At 38.0% G+C, this 26,838-nt stretch overlaps 1 protein-coding gene and 1 long non-coding RNA gene across 4 annotated transcripts in view; one reads left to right on the top strand and one right to left on the bottom strand.

Annotated features, from left to right (window-relative positions):
* ERC2 (ELKS/RAB6-interacting/CAST family member 2) overlaps positions 1-26,838 on the bottom strand; it is a 1,112,164-nt gene that overhangs the window by 217,066 nt on the left and 868,260 nt on the right. The gene's annotated exons all lie outside the window — the stretch shown is intronic.
* LOC142831017 (uncharacterized) lies at positions 18,585-25,314 on the top strand. The gene is made up of 3 exons (XR_012906606.1): positions 18,585-18,717; positions 23,899-23,980; positions 25,161-25,314. It is a non-coding gene; the product is annotated as an uncharacterized LOC142831017 (long non-coding RNA).

The raw sequence follows: 26,838 nt of genomic DNA, 5'->3' as shown, positions 1-26,838 counted from the left end.
AGACATTCCCAGAGGCATTCAAACACTGCTACTGCAGCTACCTTTATATCAAAACAAGGAAATAAAATAGCACTGACAGTAAAATATAACATTTAAATTTGCAGTTCTAGTCCCTAGTCTGTGAACAGTGAGAAAATCAGCAGCATAATCTGCAACTTAGTTTAAAAACTGTTCTGAAAACTGTTGTTTGCAGAATTGCAAATCAAGCCCGGGATTTCAATATCCCGTGCTTGATTTGCATGTTCCCGGCCAGTCGCCATTTTAGAAATTGACTAGCCCGAAGTAACTGCCCGCATCTACACGTGGCAGTGAAACGGGATTCTGATTTAAAGCACCTAATTCAAATTAGGTGGTAAACCTCATTGCAGGAGGAATACCACCTAATTCAATTTAGGGCTTTAAATCGGAAGCCCGTTTCACTGCCTCATGTAGACGTGGGCAGTTACTTCGGGCTAGTCAATTTCTAAAATGGCGACCGTCCGGGAACATGCAAATCAAGCGCGGGGTATTTAAATCCCGGGCTTGATTTGCAATTCCGGTCGCCCTCATTAGCCTCCCTAGATCGATCTAGGGGGCTAGTGTAGACGTACCCTATGTCTTCCACATTTCCTAGAGTCACTATCCTTCATAGCAGTCTCCTACTTGGATCACAGCAGCCCCCACTGTAGATTTACCCAGTCTGAATTGATTCAAAACTGATGAGTAGCTGTCTGCTGTTGCAGGATTCCACAGGCAATTTACACTTGCTTCTCCACTGCCAGAGTGCGCCTCATTCTGGTATTCTTATGCTGCAAGGTGGGGGAAAGCAACCTGCAAACTTCCATTAAAGTTTTGCAGGCACTGCTGATTGTCCATACTCAAATAAATATGCGGCCCCATCAGCTTGTTTGATAGCACCAGAACAGGAATTCCACTGCATTCAGAGGATCGAATGCTAGTGGCATTTGCTAGACACTCAACTTAAGAGCTTCACAAATGAGTATGTTCATGACCTCCCAAGATTCTTCCTCATTTTGGTGGACCCTGGATAGGCTCTGGATATACTTCAGCATAAGGAATCAACATGGTTAAAATGATAGTCATAATGCTGTGATGTCCAATGGCTCCACAATGAGTTCCATGCTTATGTTGCTATGGCATCTGAGTGGATAATCAGGGGAAAAAAGGATGTGAAGAGACTGTTTACTATTGCATTCAAGCAATATGGAGGGAGAGGAGACAAGTGCATTATGGGATGCTGACAACATATACCCAGAACCTCCCACTATACAGTTTTGGTCCCAGCATGTACTGGGAGCATAATCCAGAATGCAAAGGGGTGCAGGAACTGTGGGATATGTACCCACAGTTCATCGCTCCCAAAGTTGAGGTAGCTACCATATTGGGGACAAACTACATCAAGTTTGTGTGCACAGTGGGGACATGCGCCTTCAATTTCACAAAATTGGGTACTAAAAATTGGCCTTAATAAATTCAATCTTATTTTATAGTGGATATGACCTAAGAGTACTAAGAAAAAAAAGTAACTGTGTCTGTTGACAGTTCCAGTAGAGGGAAGTCCACCACCAGAGTTCAATTGGAGGAAAGACAGTCTATGGGCTTGTGGTTAAAGGACTCAGCATGGACTCAGAAGATAGGGGTTCAACCCCTGTCTTCGATATAAAGGCTTCTCATGAGCTCCTGGGTAAATCACTTAATCTATCTAAGCCTCAGTTTCCCATATGTAAATTCAGGGATAATAATACTTCTTCCCAAACAGAGATGTAGTAAGGATAAGTTGGTTCATTTTTCTGAAGTCCTCAGCCATTACAGTGATAGAGGCTAGACAGAAATATATCTACAAGGGAAAGTAAATACGGACATGAACCAAAGATTATGGAGGAAAGGCTTCAAGGAGAACCATACAACTTTTCTTCTTATCATTTGGGAAATTCCAAAGGATTTGCCCCCAAAGCATAGTAATCTTTTCCAACTCTGACACTGCCATTATTCCAGATTTTTTTGAAGTGGTGAATGCCTATTAACCAGTCTTGAGGGAGATGCTTTGCCATCTGTTTATGGAATGCCCTATTCTCACACTTGCTCAAACGTGAGTTTTCACCAAAACTTTTTTTGTATTTTCCCATAAAATATCCCCTGACCAAGAGAAGTCTTTATCTACAAAACATTTTAAAAATATACTGAAATCAGTTTTATATTGCATAATTATATAAAAGTAAAATTGTATGTATTCTGATATCTGTTAAGCTTTTTAAAAAGGGTTTCTTAAACACAGTTATTTGGCTTTTCAACCCAAAGTGTGTCCCCAGTTTTAGACTTGTCCTTTTAGCTGAAGGGAAACTAATGTTTCCAGCAAGCAACATGGTGGTGAAAATTCCATGAGAAGAAAATATTGCCAGTGTCTCAACTCACAAGACCATAGCATTGGGTGCAATCTTCAGTTAAAAGCAGCTCGTGCTGTAACCCTACTTAAAAAGATGGAGAATTAAAACTGGAAATACTTCAAACAATTTTAAGAAGTGAAATTTTAGAACATATGTTGATTTTTCTGAGCTTTAATTTGAATTAAGGGTCCAACTGAAGTAAGAGTACATGTACAGCTTACATACCCTTTATGGAAACTCCATTTTCAAAAAAGCATGGAATTCACTTGTTCCACAAACTGCAATTTGCAATTCGTGAAGTTCCGACATTTCATGCTCCAAATGGTAAATATGCAAAAATACCAAAATATGGCCCTAACTTCAGAGAGAAAGGACGTGATGGACTCATAGTCCAACTGCAATGCACCTATTATTAGTGCTGAGCACATTTTTTTGTCTGAAAATTTTGTCAAAATATGTGGAAACACCTAAAGATTTTGTGAATTCATGTCAGTTGTGCTGAATTATTCAGTTGAGAAATAAAAAACATAAACATTTTGAAAATGTAAAAACACTTCATTATGATATCTTTGAAATCAAGCATTTTGAATTTTTTTAGTCAGAATTTTCACTCCACCATCAACCTTAGCATGGACCAGTCCACACAAGAGATCCACTTCCTGGACGCTACAGAACAAACAAATTATGGTCTCATAAACACCACCCTGTACTGGAAATCTACTAACCGCTATTCTTTCCTACATGCCTCTAGCTTCCATCCAGGACACATTACATGATCCATTGTCTACAGCCAGGCCCTAAGGTACAACCATATCTGTTCTAATCCCTCAGATAGAGACAAACACCTACAAGATCTTTATTAAGCATTCTCAAAACCAAAATACCCACTTGACAAAGTGAAAATAAATTGACAGAGTTAGATGAGTACCCAGAAGTCACCTACTACAGAACAAGAAGGAAAATAACAAAACAGCACTGGTAATCATCTGCAGCCTATAGCTAAAACCCTTTCATCACATCGTTGACAATTTACAAAGTATCCTGGAATATGATCCCTCACTCTTACAGATCTTGGGAGACAGGCCAGACCTCACCTACAGACAGCACCCCCTACCTGAAGCAAATACTCACCAGCAGCCACACATGTGCCAGAAATGTCCCTCTGCCATAATACTGGCCAAACCAGACAGTTTGCGCCAAAGGATAACTGAGCACAAATTAGAAATCAACAAAGGTAACATACAAAAACCTGTAGGAGAACGTTTCAACCTCCCTGGACACACAGTAATGGATTTAAAAGTAGTCATCTTTCTACAAAAAAACTTCAGAACCAGACTACGAAGAAAAACAACAGAGCTGCAATTCATTTACAAATTTAACACACTCATTTTAGGATTGAATAAGGATTTAGAATGGTTCTCTCTCTACAAAGGCAGTTTTCCCTCTTTTAGATTTCACTTCTTCTCATCAACTGCTGGGAATGAGTCACATCTACCCTGACTGAATCGGCCTTGTTAACACTAGTCCTACACTTAATAAATAACTCAATTTTTTTATTATATCCAAATAAATCTGTTAGTCTTTGGGGTAACATAGGATTCCTCATATTTTTTTCAAAATTACTTGTTGCTTCTACATTTATTTTAATTTTATTTTTTAAAATCCCAAACCCATAAAAGGGTAAACATTGAAAACAAACCATTTCGTTTCAGATCAAATGAAACATTTAGACAACCTACATTTTTTAAGTGCTGTCTCTGGGGAATGACTCTTTTGTTTGTACCCAAAATAAATGCCTTCCCCAATTTTTCAAAATTGTCAACTAATAGGAAAATCAATTATATGCCTAGCTCTAGTATACTGCTGCAGATCTTTTCTGAGCCTCTCTTTTGTTACAACTTTTGATTTGCAGTGAGTTTGTTGAATTCTTTAAACAAGGATTCAGTAAATTAGGGAGTCCTGATTCTCCAGCTGCATAATGAGTAATTCCAATTGACTACAATGGGAGTTATGCATCTACATTAGTCCTTCTGCGAAAACAAAGATAAACTAAGAATGGAGGGGTTGAGAACCACAATTCTCCCAGTTAAAAAAAGTTGGGGGAAGACAGAAAAAGGTCCCTTTTTCAAATATTGACCTTACAAAGCAGTTGATCCATGGTCTAAAATGATTACTGTTCCCGTATTTGATTTTCATTTACAACTATTCAGTTTCTTGATACCTGGCCACTATACAAGTATATATTAATCATTTTCTGATTTGAGCATGTATCCTGCTGTAAAGGGGGGCTGATCCTCAGCTACAGTAAATTTGCATAGCTCAGCTGGAGTCAATGAAACTACACTGATTTATACCAGCCTAGGATATGGCTCAGGATCTCTGCCAAAACATATTAATGTCCCCATCTGTATTTTTTTTATGAATCAGATACTAAAAAATTGCATATGTTTCCAATTTTAAAAGACTTCTCCTACTCTAGTACTTTTCGAAAATAAAAAAAAGTGTTTGTATTGCATGAGACAAATTCTGCTATCAGTTATACTGGTGTAAATCTGAAATAAATCCATTGGCTCTAATAGTTTCACTCAGATTTACACTTACATAATTTAGTGACACATTTGGTCCCATAGCTTCATTATTATGAAAATTCAATGATTAGATCATCACTGCAAATTGCCATTTTTGTGACAAACTCAAATTTAATTTTTATGTTAACTGCTGCTCCTATCATGACACATCAGCAGACTTTTTAATTTTTGTGGGAAAAGAAATGTGTGTCATGTAAAAAATCTCTTTCAACTCAAAGGCTGTTTGTTTATTCTCTCTTATAGCTATAAAAATTAAATGATTATGCCTTTCTGTCTTTAAGAAAAGAGTTTTCAACAGCAATATGTATGTATGTAAGTTTCTGAAATGAACATTATTGTGTCTCTAAAAGATCATTATTAAGATGTTCAAGCACAAAAAATGTATTAGAATAGAGTTGTTGAACCCATAATTAAAATATATAACTAAGAAGTATGTTGAAAAAAATCATAAATTAAAAGAACTAAGGTGAAGGATCATTCCTAGAAATTTACATACTCGTGGTCCTAGTGTTTTCAAGTTAAATTGTTGCATGCTAACTTCAATTTGCCTCTAACATACTAATATTCCTCTCTTTTATTCCTGCTTGCCTTTTGTTTCTCTCTTATGTTCACAATTAGCTTTTGATATAAGTTTGAAGCTTAAAAAATGTCCTACAGGGAACATAAAATGAATTAAATTACATTGAATCTGAGGTTTAACATTACTTCAGCTGACTGAAAAAACTGGTTTCTCTGTATCATACTCCTTGCTTTAGAAAGGGGGAGTCTGTTTAAGATACGTCTTGTCCCATGTATTGATGAGTCTCCTGGGAGCTCTTAAATTCTGGAGGCTGAAACCATCTGTTCACTCTAATACTGGGTACAGTGTAAATTTCCCTTCACTCTCAGTTATCATCAGCTTCTTTGACCACTGACATGGTCACGTCATCCCTAGGGGTTTATCACCATCAGAATTACCTCTGAGCAACATTTTAAAAACTATGGCAAAATTCTTCGCAGCAAGATTAGATTTTTGTTACAATTCAACAAGTGCACTGCTTTAATCTGTCACCACTGGTGGAATATGAATCTAAATAAATGTAAAGGGATAGCTAATATTTGTTGCTAATCCCAGTTCATGTTACTTATCTTTAGATCCACTTCATCTATATAATGAGATATGGACCAGACTCACTCGACCACTCTGCACCAGAGTGTGCTAAAATTACAGCTGAAACCGCCTATGTTTTCTCATTTAGTGTTTAGTAGCACTACAATCCAAAAGAGGTGGCTGGAGTAAGGTGCCTCAGCTATACTCAGCAGATGGACAGTCCCTTGGGAATCATTGTCAGCTATCCTAGGTTATATTAGGACAGCTCCCAGTTTGTTCTCAAGTATGCAGAGACAGAGTTCAATATAGGTGTGGAACAATAATGTGACAGAGAATTTGTGCCTTATAACATTCGAAACTTGGACAGAAATATTAATGATTGTCACGAATGCTATATCCCTTATAATATTGCTTTGTATTTCTTTTTTAAGAGCAATAAGACACTCTACAGTGTTCATTTTTATTTGGATTATGACTTTTCTTAGTTATTAAATTCACTTATCGTTAGGCCTTAATCATTCCACCACCATTCTAGACATGCTCTTGTTGCCCAATGCTTTTGCCCACTGTGATCCAAAAATTCCAAAGCTAAACCTCAGACACTGTTCATTCCAATTTAGCTCTATACAAGGCCACCAATGGGGAAGAAGGGGAAAATGGAGCAGTAGCAAAGTTGACTCCAATCCCAGCTGATTGTTCTTCTACCCAAGAACATATTTGTGATGAATTCTGTTCACTACAGAACTTTGGAGTGTGAGAACATCCTTCTAGTTCGAACTAGGGTGGCAGTGTAGACATACCCTTATAGACTAACAGATGTATTGGAGCATAAGCTTTCGTGGGCAAAGACCTACTTTGTCAGATGCAAACATCTGACGAAGTGGGTCTTTGCCCACGAAAGCTTATGCTCCAATACATCTGTTAGTCTATAAGGTGCTATAGGACTCCTTGTCACTCTAACAGGATTATTACTTAACAATCTAGCAATAGTGCTGTGAATCTCTGTGTGCAAAATAAATTTATACAAAGACTGGGTTTGCAATTACTCTGCTTCCTGGTGATTCAATCAAGCTGGTCAGTATTTCTGTGATGTATCCTTTCTTTCAGAAGCTTAGCACTGACCAGGTATAACATCTAGTATTCACAACTTCAGTGTTATAGGGAATAAAATCTATATATAAATAGAAACTGAAGAAGCCACTTCTCATAAACTCATCAGGGGGCTGATTCATCTAACTCACAAGAGACAAGCTGTAGGACATTTGTCAAAATGTCCTCATAACAATGGCCATACTATGTCAGGTCAAATGTCTATTTAGCTAAGTATCCTGTGCTCCAACAGTGGCTAATGTCAGGTGCCCCAGAGGGAATAAACAGAACAGGTAATCATCAAGTGATCCATTCCATCACCCATTCCCAGCATCTGACAAAGAAAGACTAGGGACACAATTCCTGCCAATTCTGGCTAATAATGATTGATGGCCTATCCTCCATGAATTTATGTACCCCTTTTTTGAACCCTGTTATAGCATTCCTTTTGTTTGTTTTAAACTTGTTACCTATTAATTTAATGACCCCTATTTCTCGTGTTATGCAAAGGAGTAAATATCTTTTTTATTCACTTTTTCCACACCAGTCATGAATTTTGTAGAGCTCTATGATATCCCCGCTTAGCTGTCTCTTTTCCAAGCTTTTCCAAAGTCCTAGTCTTATTAATCTCTCCTCATATACCCCAATCATTTTTGTTGTCTTTTGCTGAACCTTTTCCAATGTCAATATATCTTTTTTGAGATGAGGTGACCAAATCTGCACACTGTATTCAAGATACGGGGCATATCATGGATTTATATAAGGCATTAAGATAATCTCTGTCTTATTTTCTATACCTTCTGTTTGCTTTTTTGACTGCTGCTGCACATTGAGTGGATGTTTTCAGAGAACTATCCACAATGACTTGATCCACAATCCAAGATCTTTCTCTTGAACAGCCATTTTAGTCCCCATCATTTTGTACGTATATTTGGAATTATGTTTTCCAATATGCATTACTTTACATTTATCAACATTAAAATTCATTGGCCATTTTGTTGCCCAGTCACCTGGTTTTGTGAGATCTCTTTGAAGCTCTTCACAGTCTGCTTTAGATTATTTTGAGCAGTTCAGTACCATCTGCAAATATTGCCACCTCACCATTTTCCCCTTTCTCCAGATCATTTATGAATATGTTTAATAGGATTGGTCTCAGTATAGACCCTGCGGGACCCCACTACTTACCTCTTTCCATTCTGAAAACTGACCATTTATTCCTACCCTTTGTTTCCTTTCTTTTAACCAGTTATCAATCCATGAGAGGACTATCCCATGACAGCTCAATTTCTGTGTTGCTAGTATATCAGGAGCTAGCTGGCACATCCTACAAAATGAGTTGAGCTAGTCAGGGAGCAGGTGTGGCCAGACTAAGCCATCTAGGTCAGCTTCTACTAGTGGAGATCTTGAGATGAACCCATGGGAATTTTAAAAGGTATCTCTCTTTATAATCCTTGATGGAGGAAGAAGATGGTAATGCCTCCTACACTACTTGATGTGAATACCTCTACAGGCAGAATGGGTTCAAAATGCACACTCTTGTGATCATAGGGATGATTTGAGCTCTTAGCTTTCTTCTTTCCAATGACGATAGTGCATTATTATGTTTATTTATTTTTGTTTTGTTTAAACTTGGTTTGTGGATTAAGTAAAATATGTACATTATTGCAAAATGAATATAAAATGTCTTATTATTACTCTCACTTCCAAAAACTATTATCAAATGAATACCCAATTAATATTTTACCCTTAAAAAGTGTTCTATGCCATACGATTTTCACCTTATGATAACCTATCCTGAATATCCTACAGTAAACCATTATTCTCGTGAATCAAGAGGCCTGAATGGTATTAACTTGGAAATCACTTTGGATGTAGGACACTGCCTCCCACCAGGGGTATGATTTGCTACCTTTCCAGCACTTCTAGCCTACACCAACTTGGAAGAAGAAAAGATCAAATAAGATATTTATCAGTGCTCTAGAATATAACAATAGGAAAGAAATTACACTAGCAATCAAACAAAAAAGTCTAAGCCTAAAACTTCATTAAAACTGGAAATACATATGTGCCTGAAAATTAAACAATCTGCTTTACTTCCCCAGGACAGAAGAAAGGAATCCAACAAATGGTTGAGAACTCTGTTACTTGTAAACCACAGAACAAACTTATTAAAATAGCATGCTATTTTAGCTGAAGAGCACTTCCTAATTACTCACAGCACAACATGAAAACATCAGAACCCCAGACCATTTCTAAATTGTCATGTAAAATAGAACTAATGTCTTTTTTTAAAGAATCCTTATTAGCAGAAGAGAGGAAACTGGGACCAGAGGAGATTTGAATATGTATGCTGGGTGTTATTGCATTTGTTACCGTCCAGGCTTATATAAGCTTCTACACAGAGGGTGGGTGGGTGCGTATTTGTGTGTGTACATATTACACACAAATACATTATCTACTACAGATATAACATTTTAACTTGAATCAGAAAACAAACCAATAATGAATTTAATTGTATTTTGACTAACAAGTTTGGTTTGTTCAGCTGCTGACTGGTACTATGCTGTTTAGAATAATTATTTTATTTTACTTCTCTGCTACATCTTACTATGTTTTAACATTTTCCTTTTAAAAAAATACAAACCATTAAATAGGAATATCACTAATTCAATATAGTATTACAGTCATTGTGTACAATAAATACATACCAGTCCAGATCACTTTCAGTTAACAAGAAATTACTCTCAGAAGGAAAATATTTATTTTTGAGAGATGAGTCTGATCAAGTAAAAACACTAAGTCTTTTATATCCATTTGTAAAAATTACAATTAAGATTCATATAATTTTCCATTTCTTTATGTCAGATAACAGAAAAATTGAAAAAGCGAATGTAGGCAACTTCTACAAGGGTTACTCATGCCTGTAGTCTCTGTGCCCATAAACACTTCCACTGAAGTTAATAGAACTGTTCCAGTGAGTAAAAAGAAACACTTATCTTACAAGAGTTTTGCAGTTAAACCCAAAGGCCTGATTTTCATGTATATTTACACTGCTTTATAGTACCAGAGAGATATGAAGTACCTTTAGTTTAATGAGAATCAAGCCCTATATCATAATCATAGGGCCACTGCCCCATTTTGAGCTATAGGTTAAATATTACTTACAATGCAAGAACCTACAAATATGCATTGAACACCTAATTGACAAGTAATGGCAAAATAATACTCAGAGTTGAAAATAATTTGTTGAAAATAATAATTAGCTACATTTTTCTATTCTTAAATGTAATGGACACAACCTAGAATGTTGTCTGTTATATTATTTAAATCAGAATGGAATTAGTATATGAGAAGATTGCAGCTTCCTTAACAAGTATGTACTTTTCAATTTAATTTTTCACAAAAACATAATGTTTCACTTATTAACATCACTTTTTTATGCACATGAACATATCATATTCCTATGGGATGCAATATTTAACCTGTGCCAAGTATTTTAAATAACATTCATTTTAAATCGGAAAAAAAATTGTGAGTTCTTATATTGGCTTTCCCAGCTGAATTAACATGGCAGATTAAAACCAGATTAAAGTTTACTACAAGAAGATGTCCTTATCCATTATAAGTCCACAAGAGTGCATGCAAATTACTTGGAAAAGAGCACTTTACTACCCTTGGGTGTTTCACTAAGTGAGGTGGAGTTTTAACATTTTCTTATAGACCATCTTAACCCTCCTATCTAGAAGAATCTAAAGGAGGTATTCTTTAAAGAAAAGGAAATGGAGAAAAAGGGTTTCAGGACTCCTATGACTGTTATGGAAGGGAGCTTCCCCTCATTTATACTCCCCCTTAATCCTTATTCAAGGTGGGGGAGATTGTGAGGTCCCAGCAGGGCTGCCTTTCATAAATATTATGAAAAAGTTTCTTAAAAAATCAAACTACTAGAAATTGAAAAATACCAAAAACTTATATTGGGCAAGGCATCATGATTCCAAAAAAATGCATATCATTCTAAATCTCTATGATATTTTAGAAAACAATACATTGTTACACAGACAAATTTCACAACACACATCTATGAATACAGTTTGAAATTAAAACAACATTAGACTGCAACTTGAAATAGATATAAAAGATGATTTCTCACCCCTCAGAATAAAACTGGAACTTTCATTTCTAGAAATGGCTATGCCCATATACCCTCTTCATCATCCTGCGTGCCAGATATTAGAAGATGCACAGTGAAGATGTTAGCATTGGAATGAAAGAAGAAAAGGTTAGTTACCTTGGTGCATGTTAAAATACAGAGATCTTGGCTATTAAAAGCATGAGTTACAAAGAAATATTTGTTTCACTTTTAAGCATTAAACCAACAGACCTTTTTTTCTATACATAAGGGTACGTCTACACTAGCCACCTAGATTGATCTAGGGAGGCTAATGAGAGTGACCGGAATTGCAAATCAAGCCCAGGATTTAAATATCCTGTGCTTGATTTGCATGTTCCCGGCCGGTCGCCATTTTAGAAATTGACTAGCCCGAAGTAACTGTCTGCATCTACACGTGGCAGTGAAACGGGATTCCGGAATAAAGCCCTAAATCAAATTAGGTGGTATTGCTCCTGCAATTAGGTTTACCACCGAATTTGATTTAGGGGCTTTATTCCAGAATCCCATTTCACTGTCACATGTAGCTTTAACATGGGCAGTAACTTTGGGCTAGTCAATTTCTAAAATGGTGACTGGCCAGGAACATGCAAATCAAGTGCAGGATATTTAAATCCCGGGCTTGATTTGCAATTCCGGTCATCCTCATTAGCCTCCCAAGATCAATCTAGGGGGCTAGTGTAGACGTACCCTAAGAGAATTTGCATGTATAGCAACCAGAACAAGAACAATGAAGTAAAACATTCTTCCTACCCAGTTAAAACATTGTGTCTAAAGTGGATTATAAGATTAAATATTAAAAGATTATATTTTTTAAAAGCTGATGGCACATAATGTGAATGTACACTTATTGCAGAAACAATTTAAATTTCTCATAAATAAGCAAAGAAATAATTACTATAATCAAATGGTTTCACATTCAGTAAGGTTAAAAGATACAATAAAAACTGCTGAGGAATCAAAAATTTCTTTTTAGTGAAGTATACTTTTCTAACATATAATCAAATATATCATTTAACCATCACTTAAATACTGTATATTGCTAGAATACTGTAAGTCAATTTTTTTGCTCTTTTTTGGGTTATTATGGTAGGGGTTTTATGTTTGTCACAGTAATAGTTGTCCATGGAATATTCATATATTCATATTGTTAAAAAAAATCATTATTTGGGATACTTCTCTAATAAAGAAGAGTGTTCCTTCCAAAAAAGGTGTTCCACAAGAATGGAATGTTTCTCTCCTTTGCATGTTTATTTGTAGATTACAGTTTTAGTATGTTCCTTAATCTCCTTACTCAGAGATGTATGTATATGTACAGGGCTTGCTGAACTTGCCCCACTCGCCAGCCGTGCTGTAACCTGGCTCTTCCGGGTTACAATCTACTTGCCACGGGCGAGTAGACCGTATAATTTGTCGAGCCCTGTATATGTACACATGCTACACTTGTCTCTATGGACTTCATGAAAGCAAGAGTTAGATATTTATGAATATTGGGAGGAAGATAAAACAAGATATAATATATAATTTTACAATACTTTTTTCTTACATGATATGAAATACACATGTAGATAGACAAGCATATAACATGTTCATGTTATATGTGTTTATTTAATTTAATTTAACATTTCAAAAAATCTTCTTTTCTAATATTTTAAAATGCACCCATTTGTATTTTTTAAATTAAAAAAAATACATGGAATTTTTCAATATTCTAGCATTGAAAACTAGCTGATGTAATGTAAATTGCTGGCATTTAATTCAATCTAAAATAAATGAAACGAGTGGTAATTAATTATGATTGAAACAGACAGGAATTTTAGTGAGAAAGTATACACTGCCAGTATCACTACTGTTCTTAGTCCATTCTAGGAACAAAAAAAAGAGCTCCCAGATGTCAACTGTTATTAAAAACCAGATGTTAAGAAAGATGTCTTCCATGTTGCTGAATTAAGTAAAGAAATCTGACAGTCAAATATAAACTTAGCTATCATTTAACACAGAAGAAACTCATTTAAAGTTACCTTGGAATATTTCTTACTTTTAGGGTTTACACAGCTAAAACAGGCAGAAAAGAAAGTGTAATATCTGAATATTATTATTTTCAATTAAGGTCCAAATCATTCACAGCTCCCATTTTCTGGCTTCATTTTCCTAGGTGACAAAATCTGAATAGCTCCCACTGACTTCCAAAGGAATTATTCAGGCTGTTGGTTTTAGTTGAATAACTTAGAATTCAATAAAAGTTTTGCAAGCTTAAGGGCGGAGGAAACACTACACAATTTTTCTCATATAGCGTATTTTGATTCCATTACATTCACCCAAGAAACACAAGTCATGTTAACATGAAATTAAATTTCCATATTCTGATCTCCCTAGAGAATCTGTGTATCTCTTTCTTTGAAGAAGAGAAAGCAGATTATCTAATTTTGGAGAATGACCTCACCAAGTGCCAGCACAAGACAATGGCTTAGGATCCTGAGCAGCTCAAGGGTCCCCCCTCTTATTACTATGTTGTGTGTGGGGGGAGGGGATTCCGGTGTATGGTCCCTAAGGCTATGTCTACACTACCAGGTTATTTTGAAATAAGTTATTTTGAAATAATAATTCCCAGAATAACTATTTTGAAATAAGCTTATTCCTCTTCACAAGCATGAGTTATTATTTCAAAGTAACGGGGTTAGTAGTGTGGACGCTCATCTTGTTATTTCAAAATAAGGGGTGTTTAATCTTTTGTGGGTCCAGGCACTAGAACATGGCCATGATCCCTGCCTCTCCAAGGCTATGCCCACCCTGCTCTGATTGGCCTCGTCCCACTGATGCCCTGCCTGCCACTTGCATGAGAGGAACAAGCAGCAGGCAGGGCCACAGGGGAAAGAGGCCAAGTGGACACAAGCAGATCAGGTCCATTCTCCGGGCATTATGTTCCTTATTGAGCATGGGCCAGCACCGCTGTAAAATCCATTATTCAGGCCAGAGGTGGGTTGGCTGGGGACCAAGATTGATAAGGGGAAGGGCTGACAAACCCTGCAGGTATATGTTGAAATGATTATGGAATAAAACTGTGGCCTACTTAAACCCCATCCAGTAGCTTCTGTCTTTCTTCAAGCATAGCCAGACAATGATGGAGGTTGTGGTTTTATGAGACACCATAGCTGAACTAGATCTTTATATGACCATTTCTTTTTCAGTGGTGTTACAATTTTTGTAAAAGTAGTGCTACAAAACTAAAACCACTTTACTGAACTACTATAAATTGCACCTGCTCCTTATGGATATGCCTTTCAATAGTATTGCATATAAATCAATAGTAGACTAGGTCCAGTGTGTGCACTATGAAAGACATACCTAAGGATGTACCTGTGTATTTTCCACTGCATAATCTGATTGTCAAAATTCATTTTTAATGTTGCAGAATGATTTTTATGGGCCAAATTTTACTCTTGGATTTATTCAAATGACTATTACTGATTACAGTGCAAAGCCACTTGTATGTGGTCTTATATTGATAAAAACATATATAGTTAGATTTTCCAGCTGTACCAAAAGAAGAGCGTGAAATATTTGACATGGGTTTAAACAGGGCACAACTTTATTAACAAATATCTGGCAGATAAAAGTGTACAATGCAGGTAGCCCCACATTTATTCCATAATTACCCAGGGAGCTTTTATCAACTCCCCCTTTTTTTCCATCCAGGCCCCTCCAGAAAATTTATTGCCAGGACTGCTTTGTCCATACAAGTCCCTCCGGCAAATCCATTGCTAGAACCTTACCATCTCCCCCCACCTTATTGAAGGGTTAAGATGATCTAGAACAGCATTTCTTAAAGTGTTTTCCGTGGCACATATGTGTTCTGCGAAGCAGTCAGAGGTGTGCCACGGAGAGAACAGAATTCAAAATAGCCGTCCTTAAAGAGACAAGGGTATAGGAGGGGCTGCAGGGTCTGGGAGGAAGCTGTGACCTGGGAACAGGGCAGTAGAGAGGTATTGGGTGGTGATCCGGGGCAGAGAGTTTGGGTGTCGGAGGGTGTGGGATGCTAGAGGTAGGCTCTGGCCAGGAGACAATTACCTAGGCAGCTCCTGCTCAGCAGCCCAATGGGACCCACTGTAAGGCTCCCTGCCTGCCACAGTCCCAGAGCTCAGAGTGGCTGCTCCATGTGCCTCCTCCTGTGCCGCACAGGTGGGAGGAAATCTACATGCACTGCCCCTGCCCCCAGCATACTCTCTCAGCTAATTCAGCAAATGGGAGCTGAGAGATTGTGATGGGGGCAAGAGCAGCCAATGGGAACCAGCCAATGGGATCTGAATGACTGTGCTGGGGGATGGTGCAGCGGGCAAAGGTTTCTTCTCCTTCCTGTGCAGAGAGGCAGATGGAGCAGCTGCTCTGAGCCTTGGGGCTGCTCCCGGCCTGAGGGTCCTGGTGGGGTGTCCATGGGCCAGATTGAGAAGCTTGGTGAGCTGTATCTTACCTGCCTTTGGGCTTAGGAGTTGCTCCTCTTAACGATTTCAACATAATAAATCATCAATAAAATTGATTGTTCCAGTTACTACACAGCACAATCCCATTTGTCACATCGAATGGGGAACGGGGCCAAATCAGATCATCAAAAATTTGGATAATCAGGGGAATGGGGAAGTGCGAGGCTGCACCACCATCTAGCGGCCCCAGGAGGAATTGCTTGCTTCTGGCCCTGTGTGCGCTGGTTGTTAGGTTAATATGGAAAGCTGCACAATGGGAGGTTCGAAGAATGGAGCTCTACTGCCTCATCTGTATTGACTCCACATGCTAGGCCACCCCATATTATACACTGCTGCTAGCGACTCTCTCACACGAATCCTCACAGCTCCCCAAACTCCCTAGCCTTGAAACAGGTAGATCAATAGAGAACAACAAAGTCCTGGGTCTCCTTCCTGTCACTGGCCCCACAGATCATCCAATCAGCAGTGGGACTCTGACGGGTAGGAAGGCATAGGAAAAGGGAAACAAAAACGACAAATTCCAAAGTCCCCACTGATGATAAAGGAGAAAGGCCTAAGTGGGAAAATAATTCTACCAATTTAACTTAGTGTTTCCTATGCCTTGCACTTGGCCAGCACAAGGTGGATCAAGCTGTATTGGTACCAAGCCTCTCACAGGATCTTACCTTCTCCACAGGGATGTCTGTCTTCTAGCTCAATTAGTTCTGGGAAAGGAGAACACTCCAAAGAGGCTCCACCTCAGGCTCATATTTGTTACCCTGCATCCTCTTTCAGTTCTCAAGGGCAAACCACAAGAAGGAGACTCCCTGCAGCAAAGCCATGGGAGTCTCTGAGATTGCCCTAACCTGCAGCCTGTCCTACCTGGCTGCTGTCATGGTCTCTCTGTGAGGTCACCACATCTCAACATCCTTTAACCAATAAGCTGAAGCACTGTAAAAGGCCTTGTGATGTCATTGCCACACCCACTCCTGCCCTGCTGGACTAATGTCCTGCCCCTGGTCAGCCTCTTTGCATGTATGAGCTGTGTCATACTGTGGACTGTAAGTGATCACTGCCTATTAATCAGCTGGGTGGGCCGGAAAGAAATGTTTGTCAGGCTGGATCCAGCACCTGGGCCTGATTTTATCCACCCCTGAGCTAGAGTTTGATAACTAAGTAAAGTCAGATAACTCAGTGCCAAAATGAAAGTATGATTCTTTAAAGCTCAATGAGATTTATAGCCAGCCAGAACATTCTTGATGCATTACGGTACAAATTGAAAGTTACAGTTTTACAAATGTCCCAGCAATCATTACCATCAGAGACCTGCATCAGAAAAAGTGCTATCCTCTCATCTCATTGTGTACCATGGAGTGACATTAATTTATGAATTTTTCAAACAATAAACTATAATCAAGCAATTTTCAACTGATGTATGTGTATACATTGGTGCTGTGTCTAGACTGCATCCCTTTTCCGTAAAAGGGATGCAAATTAGACACTTCGCAATTGCAAATGAAGGGGGGATTTAAATCCCCCCCACTTCATTTGCATAAAAATGGCTGCCGCTTTTTTCCAGCTCAGAGCTTTGCCGGAAAAAAGCGCCAGTCTAGACGCGGATCTTTTGGAAAATAAAGCCTTTTCCGAAAGATCCCTTATTCCTTATAGGGAATAGGAATAGAAATAAGGGATCTTTCGGAAAAGGCTTTATTTTCCGAAAGATCTGTGTCTAGACTGGAGCTTTTTTCCGGCAAAGCTCCGAGCCGGAAAAAAGCGGCAGCCATTTTTATGCAAATGAAGCAGGGGGGATTTAAATCCCCGCTTCATTTGCAATTGCAATGTGTCTAATTTGCATCCCTTTTACGGAAAAGGGATGCAGTCTAGAAACAGCCTAGCCATTTTTCAGATCTTGATATTTCAGTTGGTTTATATATTTTAAAATACTGAAAAGTTACCAGCTCACATTAGATATTAATTATATCCAAATGGTAAATCAAAAGCAAGTTTTCAATTATACACATGCAAAAAACCATCTGAAATCCAAAATATATATTTTCGCAGTATTATTTTCTAAAATAGCTAATGTTTGCATGCTACGTTCATTTTGGTAATCTATGCACAAATCTTCTAACTTGACTTGACCACAACTCTGCTGGCCGTTAATACCAATATAATTCTGTTATAATGCTCCAATGATTCTGATTGAGTGCCTACTGAAATTAATGGCAAAACTCCAACTGACTCGAGTGTTGCACAGTTAGGTTCTTAACTTGTAGTGCTTGGCAAGCTTGCACAAAATATGTCCATTACAATACTGAAGTGTATCAAAAATAAATTTCATAAACATATTTCTCAGGTTCCAGAGATTTAAGGTCTATCATTCAATGGTAAAACTGTAGAATTAAATCTTAGATGACTAGAATTCTATTAAGGAAGAGATTAGAAAAGGGATATCATGTTATTCGTGGCTAAGATAATATGTATGTTAATTTTTGTAACACACAAGGTGACTGAAAATTATAATCCCAAATGACTGCTGCCATGTACATTAGGTATCCTGTACACAAAGTGAGTGCAAATTGAATGTAAAAGGGTCTCATTTTGATGTGATAGCATTTCGCACTCACACTGTATCTCATTAGTATAAACAGCTGCAAAAAATACATAAGAGTGAATCAGCCCTTATAGAACTGCAAAGTATTTTTTGTTAACAACATGCTACTATTTTTATTAAAATGCTTTATCTAAAATAAACTAATTCTAAAATACTAGCTGGAATAAAATCTCTTTTTAGAGACATATTTGAGAATACAGATAACAGAAGAACCCAGATGAATTAAGCTGTTTTGCCTTTCTTACTACAAAAGAAGACCCTACCTAACAAGGCTTATCACAGGTCCCTTTCATGTTGCATGAATGCTAAGAATTAACCTCTTAATGTGGGGTAAGTTCATCTGGTGATAACCTGTTCATCTCTTGAACTCATTTTCTGAAGACTGATTTACCATCATATCTCCTTATAGTGTGTGGCTAGTGATGGTTCATTAAACATGTAACTACAGGCCCTGAGGCATTGCAAACAGTGATACTTACATATATTAATTCCCTCATAATTATTTCTATTTTCTTTGATGAACACATTTACTTGCTTTGTAATAAAAGGTCTTCTAATTATACCCTTTAAACTCAGGAAATCTTAAACAACTCTGAGAATGTTTTATCTGTTAGTAACTTATAAGACACTTATAAGGAAGAAAGCGACAAGGAATCCTGTGTCACCTTATAGATTAACAGATGTATTGGAGCATAAGCTTTCATGGGCAAAGACCCTCTTCGTCAGATGCATATAGTGGAAATTTCCGGAGGCAGGTATAAATATGCAGGCCAGAATAAGGCTAGAGATAACGAGGTTAATTCAGTCAGGGAGGGTGAGGCCCACTTCTAGCAGCTCATCTGGAGGTGTGAACACCAAGGATACATCTAGACTACATGGCTCCATTAATGGAGACATGTAAAATCATTTACTCGGCATAGTCAAAGTAGCAGGGATTTAAATAATCCCCACTTCATAAATTAAAAAAAAATGGCCACTGCGCTGTGCGGACGATCAGCTGATTCAGCACAGCACGTCAGTCTAGACACAGAGCAGTCGACAAGAGATGCCTTTGGTATGCCTGATGAAATGAGGTTTATTGGAGCGGTCGACAAAGGCTTCCCTTGTCAACCGCATCGCGTCTAGATTGACGCGCTGTGCTGGATCAGCTGATCATCAGCGCAACGCGGCAGCCATTTTTTATTTTAATGAAGTGGGGATTATTTAAATCCCCGCTTCTTTGACTATGCCGAGTAAACTATTTTACATAGCTCCGTCGACAGAGCCATATAGTCTAGATGTACCCCAAGAGAGGAGAAACTGCTTTTGTAGTTGGCTAGCCATTCACAGTCTTTGTTTAATCCTAAAATGATGGTGTCAAATTTGCAGATGAACTGTAGCTCAGCAGTTTCTCTTTGAAGTCTGGTCTTTACGGTTTTTTGCTACAGGATGGCTATCTTTAAATTTGCTACTGTGCGTCCAGGGAGACTGAAGTGTTTTCCTACAGGTTTTTGTACATTGCCATTCCTAATATCTGATTTGTGTCCATTTATTCTTTTACATAGGGACTGTCCAGTTTGGCCGATGTAAATAGCAGAGGGGCATTGTAGGCATATGATGGCATATATTACATTGGTAGATGTGCATGTGAATGAACCAGTGATGGTATGGCTGATCTGATTAGATCCTGTGATGGTGTCGCTGGTGTAGATATGTGGGCAGAGTTGGCATCGAGGTTTGTTGCATGGATTGGTTCCTGAGTTAGAGTTACTGTGGTGCCGTGTACAGTTGCTGGTGAGAATTTGCCTCAGGTTGGTGGGTTGTCTATGGGCAAGGACTGGCCTGCCTCCCAAGGCCTGTAAAAGTGAGGGATCTTTTGTCCAGGATGGGTGGTAGATCACTGATGATGCGTTGGAGAGGTTTTAGTTAAAGACTGTAGGTGATGGCCAGTGGTGTTCTATTGGTTTCTTTCTTGGGCTTTTTTTGTAATAGGAGGCTTCTGGGTACATGTCTGGCTCTGTTAATCTGTTTCCTCGCTTCCTCATGCGGGTATCGTAGTTTCAAAAATGCTTGGTGAAGATCTTGTAGGTGTTGGTCTATGTCTGAGGGGTTGGAGCAAATGTGGTTGTACCTTCGTGCTTGGCTGTAGACAATGGATCGTGTGGTGTGTCAGGGATGGAAGCTGGAGGCATGAAGGTAGGCATAGTGGTCGGTAGGTTTTCAGTATAGGGTGGTATTTATGTGACCGTCACTTATTTGCACTGTGGTGTCTAGGAAGTGGATCTCTTGTGTAGATTGGTCCAGGCTGAGGTTGATGTTGGGTTGGAAGCCTAGTTGAAATCATGGTGGAAGTCTTCCAGAGTCTCCTTCCCATGGGCCAGATGATGAAGATGTCATCAATGTAACATAGGTAGAGAAGGGGTGTTAGTGGACGAGAGCTGAGGAAGCATTGTTCCAGTCAGCCATAAAAATGTTGGCATATGGTGGGGCCATGCCGGAGCCCATAGCGGTGTCACTGGTTGGAGGTATATATTGTCATGAATCTGAAATAGTTGTGTGTGAGGATAAAGCCACAGAGCTCAGACTCCAGTTGTGCTGTGGCATCATCAGGGATACTGTTCCTGACAGCTTGTATTCCATCTATGTGTGGGATGTTTGTGTAGAGAGCCTCTATATCCATGGTGATAGCCACCATGAATATCCTAGCACCTGCATGGTCCTAGCACCCGCATGGTCCTAGCCACCATGGATGTAGAGGATCTCTACACAAATCGATAGAACAGAGGAGTTTTTCCGGTGTAGGTATTCTCCTTCTATGAGGAATAACTCCTTTTTGTGCAAAAACAGGAAACAGGAAAAAGCACAGGTGTCCTGGTGGCCATTCTGTGAATAGCTATAATTGCTTTCTTTCGAGAGAGCATCCATGAAGTGTGGATGCTCTCTTGCACAAAAGCACATTGCTTTTTCGATGCACTTTTGTAGTGAGGATGTGCTCTTGCGCAAAAAGTTTTTGTGGAAGATCTCTTCCGCAAAAAGCTTCTTGTGCAAGAAGCCTGTAGTGTAGACATAGCCCAGTTGTATTAAGTGAGAGTTCTGTGCACCAATGACATGAAGAACTGAGCCTGTAACTAGAAAATGGGAAGAGACTGGCTGTGAATATTCATTTGCATCTTTGTTGAACTTTGTAAGCTTCATATTTTGGCTTTCTTATATTCAGAAAGCTGAATATATCTTAAAATTTCTTTTAGCTTTACCCACTGAAGTCACAGATATATTTTCAAATCTGTCTATGACAAAAGTGCTCACAATTAATAATGAGGATATTTAAGAACAGGTTAGATAGACATCTGTCAGGGATGGTGTAGACGGAGCTTGGTCCTGCCTTGAGGGCGGGGGACTGGACTCAATGACTTCTCGAGGTCCCTTCCAGTCCTATTATTCTATGATTCTATGATTCTAGGACCTTAAAATAAGTCCCATAATATGGACTTTTTCTGATTATTTAAGGTGTAACAGCATATTAATAAGTAAGACATATAGTTTGTGATCACTGATTTTAATCACTCCCATACTAAAAATAATAGGAGGAATCAAGGTGATGGAAGGGGGTGGCAAAATCAAATCAGTATCTTTAATGTCTGTTTACAAATTTGAGAAGTATGGGGAATAAGAAGGAAGAACTTGTAATGCTAGTGTATGAATACAACTATGACAAAGTTGGCATCACAGAGACTTGGTGGGATAATATGCATGGCAGAGAAAGGTACAGCTTGCTCAGGAAGCACTGGCAGAGAAAAAGTAGGAGGAGTTGTCTTAAATATTAAAAATGCATTAACTTGATCTGAGGTTGAAATGGAACTAGGAGACAGACTTGTTGAAAGCCTCTTGGTAAGGATTAAAAGGGTAAAAAATAAGGATCATGTCACAGTAAGGGACAGATACAGACCATCTAACCAAGAAAAAAAGGTGGATAGGGCTTTCTTTAAACAACTATCAAAATAATCTAAAACACACGACTTGGTGGTGATGGGGTTCTTCAACTACTGAGATATATATTGGGAAAATAACATAGCAGGACAGATTATCCAACAAGTTATTGGAATGTATTGGAGACAATTTATTATCCAAAATGGTGGAGAATGCTACAAATTTGATTTGACTTTTCTAGATTTGATTTTGACAAATCAAGGGAGGAATTGGTTGAGAATTTTAAAGTGGAAGGTAGTTTGGGTGAAAGTGATCTTGAAATGGTAGGGAAAAGGGCAAAATAAAAATCATGGATTACAAGGTAGACTTTTGCAACTCAGAGAGTAGGTAGGTAAAATACCATGGAAAGCAAGTCTAAGAGGAAAAACGGTTCAAGACAGTTGGCAGTTTTTCAGAGAGATATTATTAAGGGCACAAGAGCAATCTATTCTCCACCATGTAGGAAAGATAGGCAGTAACTGTGGTATCTCTAGACTTTAGTAAAGTTTTTGAAACAGACGTTCACATTAACAAACTACAGAAATACAACCTAGACGGAGCTACTGTTAGGTGGGTATATAACTAGTTGGATAACCATTCCCGCAAAGTAGTTATCAATGGTTCAATCATACTGGAAGAGCATAACGAAAACGAATGGGATTACACAGGGATCCGTTTTGGCATCAGTTCTGTATAAAATATTAATTGATGGTTTAGATGATAGCATAGAGAGCACACTTTTAAAGTTTGCGGAGGATACCAAGTTGGGAGGGGTTGTTCTACCCTACATTCATTAGGCCTCAGATGCAGTATTGTGTCCAGTTCCAGGTGCCATACTTCAGGAAAGATGTGGACAAATTGGAGGAAAGCCCAGCAAAGAGCAACAAAAATTATTAAAGGTCTAGAAAACATGACCTATGTGGGAAGATTGAAAGAATTGGGTTTATTTAGTCTGGAAAAGAGGAGACTGAAAGGGGACATGATAACTGTTTTCAAGTATTTGTTACTTTGTTACAAGAAAGAGGGTGAAAAATTATTATCCTTAACCTCTGAGGATAGGACAAAAAGTAATGAGTTTAAACTGCTGCAAGGAAGGATTAAGTTGGTCTTCAGGAAAAACTTACTTTAAGGATGATTAAGCACTGGAATAAATTGCCTAGGGAAGTTGTGGAATCCCCATCATTGGAGATTATTAAGAGCAAGTTAGACAAACACCTCTCAGTGATCGTCTAGATGGTGTTTGGTTTTGTCATGAGTGCAGGTGACTGGACTTGATGTCTTCTAGAAGTCCCTTTGGTTCTATGATTCTATAATATGAATAAGATGTTTAATCATATACTTACATATTTTAAAGCTTTATCACTAGATGAATCAGGAATCCAAAGCTTCCTACAAGAAGTGGACCATGAAATCAGATTTGCAATGCAAAAATGTATAATCTCCTTTGTAATGAAAGCCTATGACATGCTCTCTCACATAAGTAACCAACATTAAAAGTATTGATTATGCAATTTTGTTATCAAGTTACTGTAAATTATAGAATGGAATTTTTTTTGCCATTTTCAGCTGCTTTATGAACCTACTCTAGAGTGTGATGGTGGCAGTTAATGTTTATACTAAGCAATGCAAGATAAATGTAAACCTCGCTGTAAGTACCATACATCCTAATACACACATTCCGGGGAAGTGACAGGGAGAGGTTTCTACAGCTAAACATGGTCTTAAGAAATTCTTCCATATGTGGAAAAGACTCTGCAAAGCTGACATATAAATATAGAGAGATATAAATATACACAAGACATATGTATACTTTTATATCATTCATTAAACCTCAAAATATAAAATAAATTTATTTCTCTAAGCAAAGGATAGGTATAACTTTTCAGTATACAGAATTCATCTTCTGGAAGTAATAGAGACCGTAAACCCTAACCTCTGCACTCCAAATTATCTGCCAGTAAAAATGCAACTTTAATATAATTAAAAGGCATATGAAAACACATATAGCTATACTCATTATAAATATAAGGCTAGGGATAACAGCATTATAATAAACAGTTCATATTTACATAGAGTTTTTCTTGATCAAAGAGTTTATTAGCCATTAACACTGTTGTATGAATATAAATGCAGCATTATAAATTAGAATAAATGAGGGAGGAGCCTGAGCTACAAAAATGAGGTTCAGATCAGAACTTCCCAAAAGTTCTGAACATGGGATTTTCATCTGGACTATTACAAGTATAAAAGACCAGAAGTGAAGTTTCAGTAATCGACTAATCCAAAGTTCCCTAAAGTCCAAAGGAAGTTGGATGAATAATTGGATCAGTCCCATTTTTAGACCCAAGTAGGTATTAATGGCTATATAAATATTAGAAGCAGGACTATTCCTCTGTACATTCTCTGATACGTAGTATGAAATCATCATTAAGGCCTGGAGTCAGGAAGGCACTTAAGCATATGTTTAATTTTAAGCACATGATTAGTCTCCTTGCTTTTACTTAGCTACTCAGTCAAGGCTTAAGTCTTAACTTTTGACTGTATAAAGAGAATGAGAAATACACTAGCTACCATTAAAAGGCCAGCATTAGCTAACAGCTGCCCTACAGAATTATGTGACATTCCAGTTTTCCTTCATTCCTGGAAATAATCATGACAACTGTGTACTACATGATAGAAAAGGATTACTTTTTTATACTAACCATGATAAAAGCTGTTTTACAGTATTTATTTTAATTAGTGTGAAATATCTTAATATTTTTAAAATAAAATATTTGTAAAATAGATAAGATAGACATTTCATCTGAAGAATGTTCTATTTTCCCCAGCTACAATAACCAGATGAACTGGAAGTTATTCACACCATAAGCTCTCTAAAGTGGATGTGCTCATGACGGGGAAATATTGTAAAACCTGAAATTACTTTAAACCTCACTTTCAACTTCACTCTAGTCTAACAACTTTCAACTTTGCATCTCGAAATGCTTTACAAGCATTAATTAACACCTGCCCTGAGTGATAAGTATTACTTTATTATTAATTATTATTATTGTTATTCAGAATCCATGTTAAAGTTGTATCAATGGTTTAGATGTATTTTAGTTTAATGTCTTCCCTAAGTAAAACAATGAATCAATGACTGGAGCCCATGGACAATGGTTCCCAAGACTGTGTGCTATGCTGCTATGCTACAATAGCTCTTTCTTTATACATTAGAAGGTGAGTTGGTGCTGTCCTTATCAGCCCAATTTCTATTGTATTTTTGTGTTACATAAACAATTTAGTTTTACATACTGACGAGTTTCAGAAGCAAGTGCTGGTTTAGACTGTGGCAACTCTTCATAGTGTTTTTTTCTTTTCCAGTCACAGACCAAAACCAGACCTACTTTAATTTGGGTTGTTGATTAATGGCCTATATTTTATATTTTTCAAATTACCACATTCATGTAATACATTAATTACCTAAAACAATCATTTCCATTACCTAACACAACTCCTACCCTGCTTCCAGATGTAGGTAGGGAAATGTAAAAACGGGTTCAATATTACAAACTCATGGAAGAACAGGGGGTTAGTCCTCAACATTATCACAAAACATAAAGGATCATGTACTTAGCCTGCCTCTAGTGCTGAAAAAAATTACACATAAAACCACATTCCTAGCCAGCCCTCCAAACTTTTACAAGGCGAATGTGGTGATTTCCAGATCTAGCTGCAGACATTGCAAAAACTCATGAGGACCATTCAGAACTCTTCAACCATTTTCTTGAGCTCCTCCTGAAGAATTCAGAGGCTCCAACTAATGACCAACCTCTCATATTTTAGTGGACATGGTGCTTTTGCCAAGTAGTATAACCACTGTTCAAATGAATAGGGAGACTGTGGGGAAGGGTATGTGGAACCCCTGCTAGCTGACAATGAGTGGTACTTTCCTGATTCCCCATCAGTCACCTCGTTGCCAAGTTTGTGCATCACATGCAACTTTTTTTTGCTAATTATTTAGTGTGCTAATTCAAATATAATTATAGGATTTCTCGTAAAACAATGTGAAAATTTAGCACTGCTAAAAGGCATCAGATTGACAGCCCTGAGGAATCAGGTCCTGTATCTCTCCACAGGACATGTGCAGGCAAGTATCATGCACTCAAACTGCCCTACCAGTATGCTTCAACTCTCATCTAGGGGAGGTAAACTTTTCTAGGTATAACATGGGTAGATCAGACTCCTTGGGCTGTGCAGTTCTTGACCTCACTGTTGAGTCCTCCAAGTAATGCAAGGCATGGTGATGAGTTTGTGATTTGGGAACTGGAAGTGAACCCCCCACTCCCTCCCGCAACTCATATTATATAAAGGCTACTAAATAGCGATTAGATGGGAATGCTTCTAATCTCTATTGAGCTGGTCTTGGTGACCAAGAGGTGAAAGGATATGCACCTTATTAGGATGTCCTGAAAAATTCAGCCTTTACCCCTAGTAAATGCTACTGTTTCACCATCACAAAACAGT

This window comes from Pelodiscus sinensis, chromosome 11 (genome assembly GCF_049634645.1).
Source record: "Pelodiscus sinensis isolate JC-2024 chromosome 11, ASM4963464v1, whole genome shotgun sequence".
Classification (NCBI taxonomy): domain Eukaryota; kingdom Metazoa; phylum Chordata; order Testudines; family Trionychidae; genus Pelodiscus; species Pelodiscus sinensis.
Note: the sequence above shows the minus strand (reverse complement) of the source record. Positions and strands in the feature narration are given on the sequence as shown.